The sequence below is a fragment of the Macaca mulatta genome, chromosome 13 (genome assembly GCF_049350105.2).
Source record: "Macaca mulatta isolate MMU2019108-1 chromosome 13, T2T-MMU8v2.0, whole genome shotgun sequence".
In the NCBI taxonomy this organism is placed as follows: Eukaryota; Metazoa; Chordata; class Mammalia; order Primates; family Cercopithecidae; genus Macaca; species Macaca mulatta.
This window is the reverse complement of record NC_133418.1, coordinates 96,503,941-96,523,585: the sequence shown is the minus strand read 5'-3', so window position 1 is coordinate 96,523,585 and position 19,645 is coordinate 96,503,941. Positions and strand designations below refer to the sequence as shown.

General features: G+C 46.9%; 1 pseudogene; it reads right to left on the bottom strand.

Moving 5' to 3' along the window:
* Positions 1 to 1,354: 1,354 nt before the first annotated feature.
* Positions 1,355 to 1,575, bottom strand: LOC100424465 (small nuclear ribonucleoprotein G pseudogene; annotated as a pseudogene).
* Positions 1,576 to 19,645: the final 18,070 nt, after the last annotated feature.

Genomic DNA, 19,645 nt, shown 5'->3' with positions numbered 1-19,645 from the left:
CAGAAAACCAAATACCGTGTGTTCTCACTTATAAGGGGTAGCTAAATAATGAGAACACATGGACACAGAGAGGGGAACAACACACACTGGGACCTCTCAGAGGGTGGAGGGTGGGAGGAGGGAGAGGATCAGGAAAAATAACGAATGGGTACTAGGCTTAATACTTGGTGGATAACATAATCTGTACAACCCCCCATGACACATGTTGATCTAAGTAACAAACCTGCACATGTACTGTAATTAAAATTAAAGTTAAAAAAAAAAGAGTTCTGGAAATGGATGATGGTGTTAGTTGGACAACATTGTGCTGTAGTTAACACCACTGAACTGTACACTTAAAAATGGTTAAAATGGTAAATGTTATGTTATGGCTATGTCAATTTAAAGAAAGAAATGGAGCCAAAATTAATATAAAGAGTTTACTTGGGCCAAGGTTAAGGACTATAGCTCAGGACCCATCTCCAAGTTGCCTTGGGAGTGCTCTGTTTGGCCTCTGTTACAAGCAGGTTATTTTGGGTTTTTTGGTTTTTGAGACAGAGTCTCTCTCTGTCGCCCAGGCTGGAGTACAGTGGCACGATTTCAGTTCACTGCAACCCCTGCCTCCCGGGTTCAAGCGATTCTCCTGCCTCAGCCTCCTGAGTAGCTGGGACTACAGGTGTGCGCCACCACACCCAGCTAATTTTTGTGTTTTTAGTAGAGATGGGGTTTCATTGTGTTGACCAGGCTGGTCTTGAACTCCTGACTTCAGGTGATCCACCCGCCTTGGATTTCTAAAGTGCTGGGATTACAGGGGTGAGCCACTGCGCCTGGCCACAAGCAGGTTTTTAAAAGTTAAAGGGGGCGGGTGCTCAGGAGGCTGAGGCAGCTTGAGCCCAGGAGTTTGAGTCTAGCCTGGGTGACATAGCAAGACCTTGTCTCTTAAAAAACTTTTTTAATTACTTAAAAATTTTAGTTAAAAAGGCAAAAGGAGACAATGAGTGGGCTGATACAAAGTTGTTTGTCAGAAATTCTCATTGGTTTAAAGGAAATAACATTGATTAGTAATTGGCTATACATTGTTGAACTACAGGGTAAGAGTTACGGCGTCCAGAGTGTGTGGCATTTTATAGCTACTTGGTGTCAGTTAGTCTTAAAGCCCACATAGCAAGGGGCTATAAGACGTAATTATTTAGCCCAAGATGGTGGAGAGGATGAGATGTGGCATGCTGTCACTTTTCTGATTTTTTTGACTATTACAAAAGTTTATTTAACAAAAAGTCTAATATGAAAATGTTCATGACCTAATTTTTACATCATAGTTAAACGGGCCCTTTGGAGAGGGGACGTGAACGTCTCTTGTTGAACAAGCCACTATTTATACTTGTTCCAAGGCTTCTAACGTGATGATACTATTCCCTCATGTTACCACCATTCCAATATTGTTCTGTTGCTCGCTAGTTGCCATCTCCACACATTCATCTATCACAAGATTCATAAAGGGATAAATCCTCGCAGTATTCCTTGGACATGTCTGCCACTGTTTAATTTCAATGATAGCTTCTTGTCCATAATGTTTTTCAGCTCGTGAGGGTGAACTTTGCTACCTGTTCATCAGTCTCACAGATGCCTTGAAATGGAATGTGATGTTACTTTTCAAAGCCTCTCTGGGCCTGATAACTGAAAAGCTCGTAGAAAAAAATGTTCTCTTCTTTCTCATATATTTTACTACAATAAAAAAAATTTTAGGCCAAGGCAGGGTGGCTTATGCCTGTAATCCTAGCACTTTGGGAGGCTAAGGCAGGTGGATTGCCTAAGGTCAGGAGTTCGAGACCAGCCTGGCCAACATGGTGAAACCCCGTCTCTACAAAAATACAAAAATTAGTTAGGTGTGGTGGCGCATGTCTGTAATTTCAGCTACTTGGGAGGCTGAGGCAGGAGAATTGTTGAACCCGGGGGGTGGAGGTTGCAGTGAGCAGAGATTGCTCCACTGCACTCCAGCCTGGGTGAAAGAGTGAGACTCCATCTCAAAAAAAAAAAAAAAAAAAAATAATAATAATAATAAAATAAAAGGAAATTAGCCAGGTGTGATGGAGTACGCCTGTGGTCCCAGCTACTTGGGGGTTGAGGCATGAGGATTACTTGAACATGGGAGGTCAAGGCTGCAGGGAGCTCCTCCTGCCTATATATTATGCCTTGTAAACTAAGATCATGCCACTGTACTACAGCCTGGGTCACAAATTGAGACCCTGCCTCAAAAAAAAAATTAAAAAGACTGAACCAGGATCATGAAGCGCAGCGAGCCTATGCCGTCATTTTACCACTGCTCACATGACTTCTCTACAACAGTCTGACTCCTTCACAGATGGAGATCTCGCTACCTGGAGAGCTTTGAATCTCAAGTGGGAAGACCTGTGTTGGCACCTGGACGCTGAGGCGTAGCTGCCTCACACCTCGAGTGGGGGAAGCAGCACTTGCCCCGTCCTGCCTCCCAGACCCGCCGTGAGGATCAATGAGGTAATATGCGGGAAAGGACTTTTAAACCCTGAAGTGTTCTGAACAGATAAGGGATTATTAGGATTGTTATAATTGCCCACCTAGGTCATTGGCTCCATTAGCGGATCGTTCTGATTGTTGGGAAGTTCTGGCAGCGTTGTGAAGTAGCAAAGGTTGTTCTTACTATTTCCTCACCTCTTACTGTGTATATCTTGGTATGTCTCTCTTCTTTTAGCAATTGCATGCTCCATCCCAACCCTTGTTATCTGGAGCAGTGCCTATATCTTATCCTCCTGCTTAGATCTTATTGCCTTGGGAACTAAAATGCTACCTCCTCCAGAAAGCCTTCCCAGATACTCCCTCCCTCTCCCCTCACGTGAGTCAGATGAAGTCTTGCGACCTGTGTGACGCAGTGAATATGTAATGAGATCATACAAACATAGGTTTGAATTGTGCTGCCGTTGTTTACTGTTCACGTGAACTTGGTAAAACACAACCTTCTTGGGCCTCAACATCTCTCTGTGAAGTGATGGCAGTAAACTACCTAACAGAATGGTAATGAAGATTAAATAATGTAACATAATCAATGGGGCTAGAATGTGGAGGATGCTTAATACATAATGGTTTCTTTCCTTTGAACTCTCATAGCCCGTTATCTGAACTTTCAATCTTACATTATAGATAATAGTATCATTCATTCATTCATTCATTCAACAATTGTTTAATTGAATATGAAGGCAGTAAGTGTTAAGAAGAAAAACAGAGCAAGATAGGGAATGTGGGCTCTATTGCTATTTTATTTTGAGTGGCTAGGAAACATTTCATTGATGAGGCACCATTTGAGCAGAGAACTGAGGGAGTGAGCCCTGTAGTTACCAGAGAAGACATCAGGACAAATGTAAAGTCCCTGAGGCAGGTACATGGTGTCTTTGAGGAACAGCCAGGAAGCCAGGGTGGCCAGATCACAGCAAGAGAGGGAGGTAGTGTATAAAGAGGGGAAGATCAGAGAAGTATCTGGGTCCACATCACCCGGGGCCTTTGTAGACTGTGGTAAGGACTCGCTTCCTTTCCTTGATGAGGTAGAAGGCCAATGGAGAGTGTTGAGCAAAGAGTGAAAAACTGGCACAGGTGTTAAAAGGTTTCCTTGACTGCCATGTGGAAAATCACCTGTACAATACCAGGAGTAGAAATAGGAGATCAGGGTTGAGTGTGGCAGCTCATACCTGTAATCCCAGCACTTTGGGAGGGCGAGTCAGGAGGACTGCTTGAGACCAGGAGTTTGAGACCAGCCTGGACAACATACTGAGAGCCCCCCACCTCTACAAAATAAAATAATAAAATAAAATAAAATAAAATAAATAGGGGATCAATGAGTAGGCTATTGCAGCAATCCAGGTATATTCAAAACTCTTCTAGAAATAAGAAAAAACAAAAACAAAAAAACCAGTGGCTTGGACCAAGAAGACAGAGAGGCAGAAACAATGTTCAGATTCTGAATACATTTTAATTTGAAGATAGAAACAAGAATCCTTGCTGGGGTGTGAGAGAAAGAATGAATTGCCATGGTTTTTGCCTGGGGAACCATTAAGCCAGTGTTCCCATCACGAAGACAGGCAAATCTGTGGGAGAAAGCAGGTTTAGGTGGGGCAGAGTGGGAATCAGGATTTTTGTATTGACCTAGCTTTTTACGGTTTCCCACACTCTTCCTTTGTTTCTAATGATCCACATTTCTCTTCTGTATTGTTTTCTTTCAGCCTGAGAACTTTCTTTAGCATTTCTTGTAGTGAAGATGCTAATGATGAATTCTTTTAGTTTTCTTTTTTTGGGGGTGGGAGGAGGGAAATATCTTTGTTTTACCTTCATTTTTGAAGGATATTTCATAACTCGAGAATTTGGAGTTGAAAAACTGGTTTCTGCCCTCCATGGTTTCTGATGAGAAGTCACCAGTGATTTGATTTTTTCCCACCCCGTGTGTAGCATATCTTTTTTCTTGGGCTGTTTCAAGATTTCGTCTTCATCTTTGATTTTTAGCAGTTGGACTATGATGTGCCTAAGGGAGATTTTCTTTGTATTTATCCTACTTCAGGTATACTGGGTTTCTTGAGTCTGTAAATGCATGTCTTTCACCAAATAAGGGGAAATTTTAGCCATTGTTTCTTCAAATATTTTTTGTTCTTTTATCCTGTAGTCTTTCTTTTTTCCTTCCGGGGTTTCATTTCACATGTTAAACATTTTGATATTGTTTTTACAGGCCTTTAAGGCTCTGTGTTTTTGTTGCTATTTGTTTTCAATCTTTGTTCTCTTTGTTGTGATTGGATACTTTTTGTACTGATCTAATTTCAAGGTCATTGACTCCTTTATTATCTGAACACTGTTGTGAAGCTAAACTGGTGAATCTTTTATTTCAAACGTTATCTTTACCAGTTCTAGAATTTCTATTTAGTTTTCCTCTAAATCAAGTTTATTTCTCTGCTAAGGTTTCCTATCTTTTTATTTGTTCCTCACCTTGCAAAGCATAGTTATAATAGCTACTTGAGAATTTTGATTTTGCTAATTCCAATATCTAGGTCCTCTCAGGGTCAGTCTCTGTTGATTGTCTTGAAATCTCTTAAAAATGGATCACGTTTTCCGTGTTCTTCATATATGAAATAATTTGAATATTCTGAACATTATGATTGTTAAGTTGTGGAGACTCTGGATTCTGTTATTTCCCCTAAGTGCTGATTTTTTTTTTTTTTTTTTTTTGCAACAGTGTCTTACTTTGTCACTCAGGCTGGAGTGTGGTGGCACAATCATAGCTCACTGCAGTCTCAAACTTCTGCGCTCAAGTGATCGTCCCACTTCAAGCCTCCCAAGTAGCCAGGACTACAGGCACATGCCACCATGCCTGGCTAATTTTTTTTTAAATTTTTATTTTTTGTGGAGAGGTGTCTGGCTATGTTGCCTAGTCTGGTCTCGCACCCCTGGCTTCAAGTGCTCCTCTGGCCCCAGCCTCCCAAAGCACTGGGATTAAGGGACTGAGCCACTACGTCTGGCCAAATGCTGATTTTTAAAATTTGTTTTGTTTTAAGCAAGCTATTAGCTTGGTTGGATCAAGCTGTAAACCATCTCTTGAGCACCAGTTTAAATCTCAGTTTAGTTTGTGCATTCTTATCTGGGCTGCTTGAGCCTGCCTCATGCATGCATGGACTAGGAATTGGCCAGAGATTTGGACAGTTTATACACAGAATTTGTGGTTCTTCTCTGCGTCTCTCTATTTATGGATTCTCCCTCTGACTTTCCAATGGCTGTGGTTGCCTCCAACTCTATCCTTTGATTCTTTAGGCCAGAAGGACTGCAGATTTTCTATCATTATTTTATCTGCCCTGTGTGACTCTACCATGGCCTGCCTTTTGGATAAAAGCCATAAAAACCGTGAAACTCATCCCAGACGCATTTTCATTTTCCAACTCCTCTCCAGAAACTGCCTGCTTTTGTTCACACGCCAGGGCCTTCAGGTCATTGTTTTTCCTATTTTGTTCAGACTTGATGGTAGTTACCTGTAGGGGTTTATACAGTAGGAGCTCACTATGCTACCCTGGAAATAGAACTGCTGGAGGTTTTGTTTTGGACACATTAAGTTTCAGATGGTCACAAGATATGCAAGTAAGGATGTGCACTAGCCAGTTGCATATATGTACCTGGAGCTCTGGAGAGAAATCATTTAACATTTGACAGGGCATAGAAGGTATGAAAAGTCACACGTGTGGGTAAAATCACCTAGGGTGTGAGCGTAGATGCGTAAGAGAAACAGGTCCAGAACCCAGGTCAGTGCACTCCAGTGTTTACACATCAGCATGACGAGGAAGAATTAAGAATGCAGATGAGAAAGAGTGGGCAGTGTCAAAAGAGGAAAACCACAAGAGTGTTGTCTTGAAGTCAAAATGAAGAAAGTATTTCAAAAAAAGACGGAGTGACCAACCGTATCAAATGCTGCTAATGGCGTAAGATAAAGATGAGAAGTTCACTACTGGGTTTAGCAACATGAAGGTCCTTGGTGGACTGACGGCTGTTTTGTTCCAGTGGAAGACTCAGAACTCACTGAAATGAAGAATTGAGTCCATGAGTATGGAGAAAGCTTTCCAGAAATTTTAACAGCCAAGAGAACAGAAAAATAGGATTGAAGCTGGAGGGGGCTATGAGGTCAAGAGAAGTTTTCTTTTGAGTTTTGACATTGGGAAAAATTACATCCTGTTGGTATGCCAGAGGGTGTAATTGAAAGGGAATCATTGATGTGTCAGGAAAGTGAGAGTTGGGCCGGGTGTGGAGGCTCACACCTGTGATCCCAGCATTTTGGGAGGCCAAGGTGGGAGGATCACTTGAGCTCAGGAGTTCAAGACCAGCCTGGGCAACATAGAGAGACCCCCATCTCTAATTTAAAGGAAAAAAAAGAAAGTGAGAGTACAGAATTCTGTGCTCCAGTGGAGAGCCAGCCTTAGATAAAATGGTAGGCAGCTCATTCATAGCAACTGTCAAAAGCCACACCATCGTTTTTTGTCAGTTCCTTCAGTCAGCAGATGATACTAAAGAAACCTATTCAACAAGTTAAGCAGTTCAGGAATATGGAGAGAGGGAATACAGACTATGCCACTAATTCATTGCCATACCCTGGGCAATCTTATGGGAGAGGCACTAAGGGGTTGAGATGGAGGGATGGAGGGAACAGGTCTGGCCATGGGGTGGACTCCAAAGACGTGATGCATGCAGAAGCTCCTCCACACTCCTGGAGGTGTGTGGCCAATATGCCAATGTCAGGATGGTGGTGGTCGCGGTGGGGAGGTATGTCTGCGAATGGTAGGACACACAGACCTCATTTGAGAAGATGGATAGCAGCCTCCCAAGGAAAGTCTGGAATCTGCCTGTGCACTCTGCTGTGGCCTTCTCAACTCAGGAATGAAGCCCATCAGAGCCTGGTCCCAGGCCTGGTTGTCACCTTGCTCCCGTCAGGATTGCATTTGGTTGCCATCTTGCTCCACCCCTGGCCAGATACAATTAATCTGAGACAGGATTTGGCTCACACAGCAGGGTTGCCCCCACTCTGTCTCTGACCTAGTGGCTTTCAAACTCTTTTTCACCAATTTTACATCATAATTGGGTGCACACACATAAATGATATAGAGACTTACATAGTATTGAAACAAAACTTTAATGAAACAATTGGTCATTTAATCAGTTGTGATGCACTCTGGTATTTTCCATTTTTTTAATGCTAGTTACAACCAATGAAACTGATTTCATAACTCATTAATGGGCTCTAACTTGTAGTTGGGAAAATACCACTGTAACCACATAGATGACTTTGCTCTGGTCTGTCTTGTTCTTTCAGGGTGATGAGCAGCATAAAGATTCCAAGAAGCCTCAAACCGAGTTGATTATCTTGGTGTATCTGTCTATTCCCATAGATTAGCAAACACAAACTTTAGAACACATTTATGTAAATATACCATTGGTTTCCCTTGACCTGACCTCAAACCTGACTTACTTTTCTGCACACTGAGAGCTACAGTGCTGAGCTCACCACTTCATTCCTTTGTTCTCTCCTTATCTCATCCACTGCACCTTACATTCCATCTTTCTCCACTCAGTCCCCCTGGGAGCCCTTGAAGTTAAACTGTTTGAATCATAGAATATCACAGGTGAAAGAGACCTTAAGAAGTGTTTGATACAGTCATCCCTTTGGTGTATTTCAGTCATCTCCAGTCTCTGCTTGCATTTCTCCAGAGACAGAGGGCTCACTACTTAGCAAGGTAGTTTCTTTCTTCTCTTTCTTTCTTTCTTTTTCTTTCTTTCTTTTTCTTTCTTTCTTTCTTTCTTTCTTTCTTTCTCTTTCTTCTTTTTCTTTCTTTTTTTCTTTTTTCTTCTTTCTCTCTCTCCTTCCTTCCTTTTCTTTTTTTTACCAATTTCCCTAGGAGCTGGAATCTTTGAACAATAATGATTTGGCAAAATCTGTATTCCTGTGGCTTTCATTTATTAGGTTTTGTATCAAAATTCAAAATTAGTAAGTCATTGTATGTGCTTGGAACATTGCCAGGTATAGTAAGCACTAGATAAGTACTTGCTGCCAGCATTATTATGACTATATTAGTGCTATTAACAGTAGTAACTAATCTAATCCTTTTCTCACATGATTGCCCTTCATATGTTTAATGGGAGGAATCATGTTGCCTGGGTCTTCTCTTTTCCACACCAAACATCCCCCGTCTGCCAATCCTTCCTCAAGTAGTGTGGTTTCCTGTGTCCTCACGTCCAGCTCTCTGTTCTGACATGGGTGGGTTTCTAGCTGGTTGTTGTTTCTCTGAAAATGTTGGCCTTCACAATTGGACACCAGGCTTCCCATACAGGGGACCGGGGCAGATAACAGAGATTCTCTCCTCCCATGACCAAGCTCAGCGGCTAATAATACTCCCCAAGGTTATTAGTGGCCCACATCAGAGCAGAGAGAGACATGCAAGGACAAATGATGGAGACGTGGGAGGGCTTCCATCCCTCCCTGCAGAGTGCACTCCCTGCAGGTGTGTTCACAAACTGGGATTCTTGTGAATTGTCAAGCCGGAAGGGATCAGGCCTAAACAGCCAATGGCTGCTCCAGGGAGTCTCAGACTCAAATAGCTGCAGGGGCCTGGCAAGGTGATAATCTGGAAAGGGATCCTCAGCCTCTCTGTAAGGAAGACAAGAGGGAGTGGTGGGAACTGTGATGAGCTTGGGCAAGTACACGCCCCATCTCAATGAAGGAGCATTCACCCTGCTCAAGAGTGTTACTGCCAACGCGGAAATGTGCGTTCCTTCCCATGTTTCTAGTCCATCCACATTTTCTTTTTAATATAGATGAGGTCTCACTATGTTGCCCAGGCTGGTCTTGAACTCCTGAGCTCAAGTGATCTTCCCACCTCAGGCTCCCAAACTGCACCTGACCCACATTGTTTTTTACTTTTTTGATTGATTTATTTATTTTTAGAGACATGGTTTAACTCTGTTACTCAGACTGGAGTACAGTGGCATGATCAAGGCTCATTGCAGCCTCAACCTCCTGGGCTCAAATGATCTTCCTACTTCAGCCTCCCAAGTAGCTGTGACTACTGGCACGTGACACCATGCTGGGCTAATTCTTTTCTTTTTTTTTTTTCTCCTCTCCTCTACTCTCCTCTCCTCTCCTCTCCTCCCCTCCCCTCCCCTCCCCTCCCCCCCCACCCTCTCTCTCTCCTTCTCTCTTTCTCTCTTTCTTTCTGGCGGATCAGGGCCTTGCTTTGTTGCCCAGGCCGATCTTGAACTCCTAGACTCCAGCAATCCTCCTGTCTCTGCCCACCAGAATGCTGGGGTGACAGGCGCGACCCCCAGCTCCCAGCCTCATATTTTTAAAATACTCCAGAAAGCTGCATTTTAAAATACGAAATCATCCCATTAAAAAATGTCAACTAATTCAAAATCTTTTGAAAATTTTTCATGAGCTGACAGCCCAGGCTCACTGAAGACACTGTGACACTCACATCTCCCTTCAGAGCCCAGTTCTGCGCCCGCGTTGCTGGGAGGCTGAGTCTGGGCAGAACCTGGTAACTTACCCACCCAGCTTTACCCAAGTCTATCCAGACAGTTCTGAAGTCACTGCTGTAGCCAGGGCCAAATTCAGGAAATCAACCACATTATCTGAAGAGCCAGAGGAAGCTGACCGGAGTCTCGCACTAGTGGGTTTTGTTTGTTTGTTTGTTTGTTTGTTTGTTTTTGGCAAGTGGAGAAAGCAAATGAACCTGGAATACTGTGTCAAGGAAGGCTTTGGATGGAATCCCGTCCCCTACCCTGGTCAGGGCACTTACCTACTTGCTTCAGTCTTTCCTTAGCCTCTAGCTTCCTAAGTAACTTCCAACTTTCCCTTCTAATGACTCTGTTTGCTTATCTATTTGCAAAGTAGTGAACATAAAAATCTTTTTGTGTACTTTCAGATATAAAACATGCAATGACAGGGTAAAAATGTAGTTGCTTATCACAAAATTTTAAAAGTATCATGGGATCCACAGAATTATAGACTTTTGGTGCAAGAATGGGCCTTTCAGCCAACTAGCTGGCCAAATGAGGTAAACGAATGCAGGGAGTAATTCTCCTAAAGTCTTGATGCTGGGCCAGGTGTGGTGGCTCACACCTATAATCCCAGCACTTTGGGAGGCCAAGGCAGGTGGATCGCTTGAGCCCAGGAGTTCGAGACCAGCCTGGGCAACATGGCGAAACCTTGCCTCTACAAAAAAAAAATGAACCAAGTGTGGTAGTGGTCCCAGCTGCACAGGAAGCTGAAGCAAGATGATAGATCACTTGAGCCCAGGAGGTCAAGGCTGTAGTGAGCCATGATCATGCCACTGCACTCTAGTCTGGGTGACAAAGCAAGACCCTGTCAAGAAAAAAGAAAAAGAAAAGAAAAAAAGAAAGAAAATACAGATACAGAAAGGTGAGGCATATGAAGGGCAAACCTCCCAGCAAGTCAGGACCAAAGCTGAGGTGACATCAGGCTCCTGCCCTCAGCCCCTGAGCTCTTTCTTCTACAGTAGGGCTGGGAAAGAAACATGTGAACCTGGGGTGGGAGCAGTGGGCACTTGGAAGGTGTGGGGTCGTAGGGGACCCAGAGGGTCTTGTGCACACTGAGAGGAGAGTGTGAATACACCTACATGTGCCATGTGCCATAGCACACGTTCTCTGGAGAAGGCACAAGAGGTTCACCAAGTCCCACAGGGATGTAGGGAGCTGTGTAATAATGTGAAACCCTCCTTGGAAATTAAGCCATTCATCAATTCACTCAGCCATTTTGCTAATCTATGAAATGCTGACTTTGGGCCATACCCTGCACCTCTCCTTTGGGAGAGGCAAAGGAGCAGAAGCCAGGCTGGCTGCCTTTTTGTCGCTTTCAGCCCTGGGTAGGGAGAAGAATCAGGCCCACATCTAATTAGGAACCAAAGCAGGACCAATCAAGTGGCAGGTGAAGAGCTCGGGCAGCAAGGGCTTGGGGGTTCAGACACCAGGGTGGTTAGAAAGAGCTTCATGGAGGCGAAGGACAAGGAGAGGATAGAGTCAGATGGTGGAGGCCTGGGGCCTGGCCAACAGGCAGAACAGACTCTCAGATGTAGTTTGGGATGTCAGGAGAAGGAGCCTTCATCTTACTCCTTCCTTGCACCAATGGGAGAAGTTTAAATTCTAGGTCTTCTTAGATTTTTTAAATTTTAAACTTTTTTTAAGACAAGGTCTTTCTCTGTCACCCAGGCTGAAGTGCAGTGGCAGGATCACGGCTCACTGCGGCCTCTACCTCCCAGGCTCAAGGGACCCTTCCACTTCACCTCCTAAGAAGATGGGACCACAGACACACAGTCCGACTAATTTTTTTTTTTTTTTTTTTTTTTTTTTTAGAGATGGGGTCTTGCCATATTGCCCAGGCTGGTCTTGTACTCCTGGTCTCAAGCAATTCTCTTGCTTCAGCCTCCCAAAATATTGGGATTCTAACCATGAGCCACCTCTCCTGACCTCTAGGTCTTAATCTACATTCTAATTCATGACTTTATTCATTCCGACACATTTTTATTGAGCAGTTACTCAGTGTTGTGCTGGTATGTGCTGGCAACTGGGGCTATAGAAAGGCAAAGCTCTCAAGGACTCCTGTATCTATACAAAGACAGACCTACGATCCACAAAAGACTGAGGGGTCAGGGCTATTCAGGGGGCACAGGGTGCCAGTGGGTCTGGCCAGAGGAGGGACACCTAGGAGGTTAGGGGAAATGGCAGGGTGGTCTTCCAGGGGGACAGTTTGAAGTGAGAGTTATCCAGGCGGGGGAGGAGGGAGGGAAGGGGGTGTTCTCTGCTGAGAAAACACTGTATGCAAAGGCTCGGAAATGATGAGTGCTGGTTGCATTTGGTCTAACTGGAGTGTGAGGCATGGGGGCATGGTTGGGTAGAGGGCAGGAAAGGGGGCTGGGAGGTGAGTTCCAGAAATGCCCTTTCCATTTTTCTGGGGGCTCTGGGAGGCTTCTGGACTGCTGATGAACTCTTTCCCCAATAAGCCTTCAAGTGAGGCCCAGTCCCCTTGGACAAGAGCTGCCCTTGTCTGTGTGTGTGGATGGCACCTCTGATTTGCTTAGTCATTCAGTTCTTCTCTTCGGGAGAAGGTTGGAAAGGAGAGACCCTGCTCAGCACCCTGAGTAGGTTCTCTTTGCTTTGAGTTGTGTGGACTTCTTGAGTAGACACCTACTGTCCCGGGGGAAGGACAGGCATGATGGGACAGTTTGGGCCCCGTTCTCACACGTTCTTTTGCAGGTGGAGCTGGAAGGCTGCTGGGAAGGAGGTGTCCGCTGTGCAGTAGCCCTGAGCAGCCTCAGGAACCTGCCTCCTGCTTTGCTGGGGACCATGATTTCTCACATCTCTAAGAGATGAAGGCAGATCCTCTGAGGTCAGCTGGTGGGAGAGAACCCTGGGGCCTTAGGAAGGAAACTCTCTGAGCCTGGGAGATGCTGATCCAGTGCCCCTGGCCTAGCCAATCAGGGCCACTCTGAGTGCGCTGGAAAGAGAGGCTTCTCTTCTCTCCCCATCCTTGGAGGGATTTTGGCTGGATTCTGGCCGGCGGGCATTGCCTTAGTCATAGTGATGGCAGGGGACTGGGACAGCCCTAGCTGTGTGATTTCCACAGCCACCCCCACAGGGCCTCAGTTCTTCAGTTTTCTATCCCAAGGGGACTAGCTGGAAGATCGCTGACCCCTTAAACTGAGTAAGTCCCTGGGGAGCAAATTTCTGAAAAGAGAGAGCCGTGTATTTATTTACTTATTTATTCATTCAACATTTTGTTTTTTCTTTACTTGTTTTCAAAAAACACTTCATCTCTTTGAAAAAACAGAAATAATACAGAAATCAGCAAAGCCAGAGAAATGTTCTCCCTTGCTGGGAGGGTGAGCTACACACCCTGCTCACAAATAGAATGGGAAATGTGATTTCCTGAAAAATGGAGCTAAAGCAGGAAAATCAAAGAAGAAGAAGAAGAAAGAAGAAGAAGAAGAAGAAGAAGAAGAAGAAGAAGAAGAAGAAGAAGAAGAAGAAGAAGAAGAAGAAGAGGAAGAAGAAGGAGGAGGAGGAAGAGGAGGAGGAGGAAGGGGAAGGGGGATGGGGAAGAGGGGAGAAACAGGAGGAGGAGGGGAGAAGGGAGGGGGGAGGAGGAGGGGGAGGAGGGAGAGGAGGAGGGGGAGGAGGGAGAGGGGGAGGAGGAGGGGGAGAAGAAAGAGGAAGAGAGGAGGAGGAGGAGGAGGAAGTGAGAGGATATCCTTTCAAAGTTTTTGTTCTGTGCATACAAAAATACGAACACCTCAGGCCTCTTCCCGTGCCAGTAGTGTAACTCCACCTGGCCGTCTTTGGGCACCATTCATTCTGTTTGCACAGCACGAGAAGAAGGTCCGTGAGGAGCAGCCTGGCTAGTGGGCGGGATCTGTCAGTTGCATGAGCATAGCTGCTGCTTTGGCCGTTACTGGGGGTCATCTCTGCTCAGCCAGGCCTTTCCCTGTCCAAGGTCACTGTGCTAGAGGCACAGGAGGAATCGGAAAAAGGCCAAAGTGGTCGAACACACAAGGGTGAGGTGTGAGGTGAGGTGCTGGGCTGGCCTCGGGGTCGGAAGGCAGGTGCTGGCAGAGAGGTCTTTGTTGGCTTTGGGCACTTCCAGCCACAGGAAGTGTTTGTTCTTTTCAGGACAGGCGAATCCTTATTTCCATTCAACAAAAACATTTTGTATAAGACCAAAAGGGGTGCAAAGAAGAGTTCTAATTGAGAGGAGTTTGCCACCTCTAAAGAACGTCCAATTTGGGCGCTGTCAGAGAGACTCAGAATGTTCTGGAGCTCCACAATTGGTGAGAGGGGACCAGAAACATACCCCAGTGGCAAGCACTCCTCCTGAGGACAGACCAGGAGCCGGTGCCGCGCTGAGCACTCCATATGCCTGATTCATTCCATTCTCACCTCTGAGCTAGGAATCGTCCCCTTGTCTCATGAACTGGGAAAGTTTATTATTCATTGAACAGACTCAAAAGGATGTGGAGTGACTTGCCTAGGGCCACACGGCTGGAAAGTGGCCAAGCAGGAATTAAGGGCCAAAGTCTCTAACTCCAAAGTGCACCCTCATGTGCATTTTGCTCTGAGACAGGTGGGGTTCGAGGTGAATCTGGAGGGTGGGAAGGGACTTGTCAGGTGAAGGCAGGAGGAAGGCCTTCTAGGCTGAAGGTATAGCTGGAACGAAGACACAGAGGCAGCGTGGCCCTCAAACTGTGTGGTGGGCTCTGAGGGAGTCTTTCAGGGTAAGGCCAGAGGGAGGGCCTGGGCTCAGGATGGAGGGCCCTGAGGGTCTGGGAGAGGGGCGTGCGGCCTTTCCAGAAGGCCACAGGCATCATGGATGCAGGGAAGAGGCCCAAGCTGACAGCACTGAGGAGAAGCCCGGTGATGAGGGGAGGAAGGGAAGAAGCCAGTGAAGATGCTGCAGGAAGAGGAGCCTGCTGGGATGTGGGCGGGAGCCAGGGCAGGGGAGGATCCTCCTCCCCCATGTGCCACCACAGTGTTCTCAGGGATGAGCTGCCCAGAAAGGCTTGTCCCAGGCTGAAGGTCCAGCTGGCAGAGCCCAGGGAGAAGCCCAGCGGCACCCACCATGCTAGCGAGCAGAGTGAGAGGCCGGCTGTGAGGGTGATGGGAAGAGGGAGAAAGGAGTTGTGAATGGTTCAGGTAGGAGATGACCCTTTATCGATTTGGTTGCAGGGATGGGGAAGGGTGGGGTGTGATAAGAGCTGTGGTGCAATGCTTGGATCCTTCCCACAGCCCTGGCCCTGGCCAGGATGTGCTGTGTGTCTGTGTATCCAGGCATCCTAGTCAGGGCTGCAGGGACCCTCCTCGGGGAGCATGTTCCTACAGAATGACATCTGTCCCCTGTGGCTTTGGACCTGTGGTGCTGGCTGGTCCTGGGCCTAGGTCTGTGGGCCTGGATGGAATGAAGCAGCCACAACTGTGTCACCCCATCTCTGGGAAGCCCCACCCCATCTGATCAGACCTGCCAGGCCAACCCCATACCCATCTTGTCACACCTGAGCTCCATGCCGCTGCCCCAGGTCCTCCAGCAAGGGCACATCACCCCTTCAAGGCCTCCTCCAATTTGCCCTCCCCAGGCAGCTGCCCCCAGAGCCCCATTTGCACGTGGCGCCCCTGTGTACATTGCATGCGCTTTCCTCTTACGTTTCTAGACTTCATTATTTTTCGAGTATGTTCATCTTATCTCCCCAGAGATGATGAGATCCTTGAGGGTAGGGACCACATCTTACCTCTTTTTTGTCTCCACATAACACCTAAAATGAGTTTGGCCCACCGAAGGCCCAACACTCACAGAATGTTGAATGAATAGGAATTTCCTTCCACCCACATGTGGGCCCTGTGGCTTTGGGGGTGTGACTCCAAAACATGCCCAGAGGATGTGGTGAGATATAAGTGAAGACGGCCCCAGGGAGGACCTGGGCAGGGAGGATATAAGTGAAGACAGGGGCAGGGATGTCTCCTCCACGATGGTTCTCTGGAATGATGCTCAGCAGGGGAGAGACCTTGGCGATGATTTCTTCCTCTTCACTGATGGACAAATAGAAGTTCCAGAGTGGTGACTGGGCACATGGGCTCATGCCTGTAATCCCAGCACTTTGGGAGGCCAAGGTGGGAGGGTCACTTGAGATGAGGAGTTCAAGACCAACTTGAGAAAAACATAGCAAGACCCCATCTCTAAAAAAATTTTTTTTTTTTTTAATTAGCCAGGCATGGTGGTGTGTGCCTGTAGTACCAGCTACTCTGGAGGCTGAGGCGGGAGGATCACTTGAGCCCAGGCTCAAGGCTGCAGTGCAGTGATGGTGCCACTGCACTCCAGCCTGGATGACAGAGTGAGACCCTGTCTCTTAAAAAAAAAAAAAAATTCCAGATTGGAAATAGGCGCCCAGGGACACTGAGCTAAGGCTCTGAGGGATCCCACTAAGGTCAGCAATTTTTTATTTTTATTTTTATTTATTGAGAAAACCCAATTTTCCAGGCCTCAGATCCTTGACTTCTCAGCAGTATTCTCTATTTAAAAAACATACTTCTCTTCCTGACACAAACCTTCTACTTCTCCAATCAGTTTTTCCTCTGTCTGCACTGCAGGATTTTTTCTTATCTGCCCAGCCATTAAATATCAAGAGTTCCCCAGTCCCTTCCCTTCCCCCTTGTTCTCTCTCCCTAGCAGGCTCTGCTGCTGCGGCTTGAGTGGCTGCATCTGACCCTGAGCCGCTGTGGCCCAGAGTTCTCTTCTAAGTTTCTGATCCATGTGTCTACCTGCCCCTCCAGCATCACACGTATGCTGCTTGTGTCCATATCTGCATTGAGGATTTCCCTCTGCATTCTTCCAAAATTCTCATGCCCAGTGATCCCTATACGGGGAATGAAGTGCATCCATGCCAGTGCAAAGACCAGAGATCTTTCCTTACTCACACACATCATCCATCAGTTTCACTTCCTGAACATCTCCTTACCCACTGTGTCCGGAGTTGGTTCCTGCTGGTGGGTTCGTGGTCTCGCTGACTTGAAGAACGAAGCTGTGGACCTTCGCGGTGAGTGTTACAGCTCTTAAACATGTCATGGACCCCAAGAGTGAGCGATAGCAAGGTTTATTGTGAAGAGCGAAAGAACAAAGCGTCCACAGCTGGAAGGGGACCGGAGCAGGTTGCCGCTGCTGGCTGGAGTGGCCAGCTTTTATTCCCTTATTGTCCCTTCCTATGTTCCGTTTCTGTCCTATCAGAGTGCCCTTTTTTCAATCCTCCCCATGATTGGCTACTTTTAGAATCCTTTCCCTTATTGGCCCTGAACTGGTTCTTTAGCTGCGAAGTGCTGATTGGTGCGTTTTATAGAGTGCTGATTGGTGCATTTTACGGAGTGATGATTGGTGTGTTTTACAGTCCTCTTGTAAGACAGGAAAGTTCCCCAAGTCCCCACTCAACCCAGGAAGTCCAGCTGGCGTCACCTCCCACCACCTTCCTCTGTCTCCACCACCATGAGCCTCCTCCAGCTCTGGCTTGAAGGGCAACAGCCTCCTGACTGGGCTCCCGGCTCTGTCCTTGTCTCCCTGCCTTCCCTTCTCCATGCAGCCATCCGTCAGCTTTTGAAAACATGAAACAGGTCCTGTCACTTTCCCATTTACAACCCTTTACCAGCCTTTTGTTCCTCTTAGAATAAAGGCCCAGATGTTACCAAGGCCTAGGGGGCTCCTGCCAACCTCTCTTGCTTCAACCTCCCTTCACTCTGCATTACAGCCACCTGGCCTTTCCTGGAATTCCACAAGATCCTACTCATCACAGAGCTGTGCAAAGAGCCTCGGAGAGGCCCCTGCTGGTACGTTTTCATATTATCGTTTTATGTTCATTTGTGAAATTCTTTGACGAATGCCTCTCTACCGTGCTTAGAATATAGAAACTTTCCCTTGCCCCATTTTAAGATTTGAGAATGCATGTGTCGTGAAAGCTTCTCATCAGAGGCCCAGATCCTTCAGGTACCAGACCCCATGTATCCAGGCGGATCGCACCTACGAGACCAGGCAGCCCAAGGGCTTCCGAAATAGCAACACCTGGCCGGGCACTGTGGCTCACACCTGTAATCCCAGCACTTTGGGAGGCCGAGGTGGGTGGATCACCTGAGGTCAGGAGTTCAAGACCAGCCTGACCAACATGGTGAAACCCCGTCTCTACTAAAAATACAAAAAGAAAAATTAGCCAGGCGTGGTGATGGGCGCCTATAATCCCAGCTACTTGGGAGGCTGAGGCAGGAGAATTGCTCCAACCCAAGAGGTAGAGGTTGCAGTGAGCCGAGATCACACCATTGCACTCCAGCCTGGGGGACAAGAGCGAGACTTCGTCTCGAAACAACCACAAACAAACAAAACAAACAGAAATAGCAACAACTGATAGCATGTCCCTTGGAGGCTCAGTGACCCTGCCCCAGAGGTCAGTGGCCATGCCTGGCATGTGGAATACAAGTTCCATGAGGTCAGTGGCCACACCTGGCATGTGGAAGTGGCACAGTAAACAGTGTTGGCCTCAGGCTCCTCTCAGGGAGGATGCCTCTGGGTTCAGGTCACCGAGTTTTGCAGGGGAGGTGCACATTGTCTTTGAGTGCTGGGTAAGGTGTAGGCACCTGGGGCACCAGGTGTCTGTCAGTGAGAGGGAGGTGAGAGGGCCTGGAACACAAGGCTCCAGGGAGGTGATGGCCACAGGGGAAGGGAAGAAATGCTGATTGAGGACTGGGCCTTGACTTGGGGAAGGAATTGTTTTATTTGCCACCCTTATGAGAAAGGAGGAGGGTAGAGGCCTGCAGGAAAGGAGGGTCCCCCCTGAGCATTTATTGCAAGGGGAGTGGCCCTTATGTTCTCTGTAAATCACTACTACACACTTGGGACTGAGGCACATCGTTTTTAAGACACCTGCTGACTTGGACAATTATAGGGAGCCTTGAAGTCTTTTAGCAGGTGGGGTCTTACTGGCAGAAGCAGCTGAGAGAGGCTCAAGGAGAGAAGGCTTCTCCTCTGGGCTGTTCCTGGCATGACTGGGACAGGGTCCCTGAGTCCCCAACAGACATGCTATCAGGTGTTGCTATCTCAGAAGCCCTTGGGCTGCCTGGGCTCCTAAGTGGGATCCTCCTGGATACATGGGGTCTGGTACCTGGAGGATCCAGGCCTCTGATGAGAAGCTTTCATGACACTTGCATTCTCAAATCTTAAAATGGGGCAAGGGAACGTTTCAGATCAGACAAGCTGGGCCAGACACAGTGGCTCATGCCTGTAATCCCAGCACTTTGGGAGGCTAGGGTAGGAGGATTGTTTGAGCCCAGGAATTTGAAACCAGCCTGGACTTGAATATAGTGAGACTCTGTCTCCATAAAAAATAAAAAAATAAGAATTAGCTGAGTATAGTGGTTGTCACGCATGTCCATGTGAGGAGACCACCAAACAGGCTTTGTGTGAGCAACAAGGCTGTTTATTTCACCTGGGTGCAGGCGGGCTGAGTCCAAAAAGAGAGTCAGCAAAGGGTGGTGGGATTATCATTAGTTCTTACAGGTTTTGGGATAGGCGGTGGAGTTAGGAGCAATG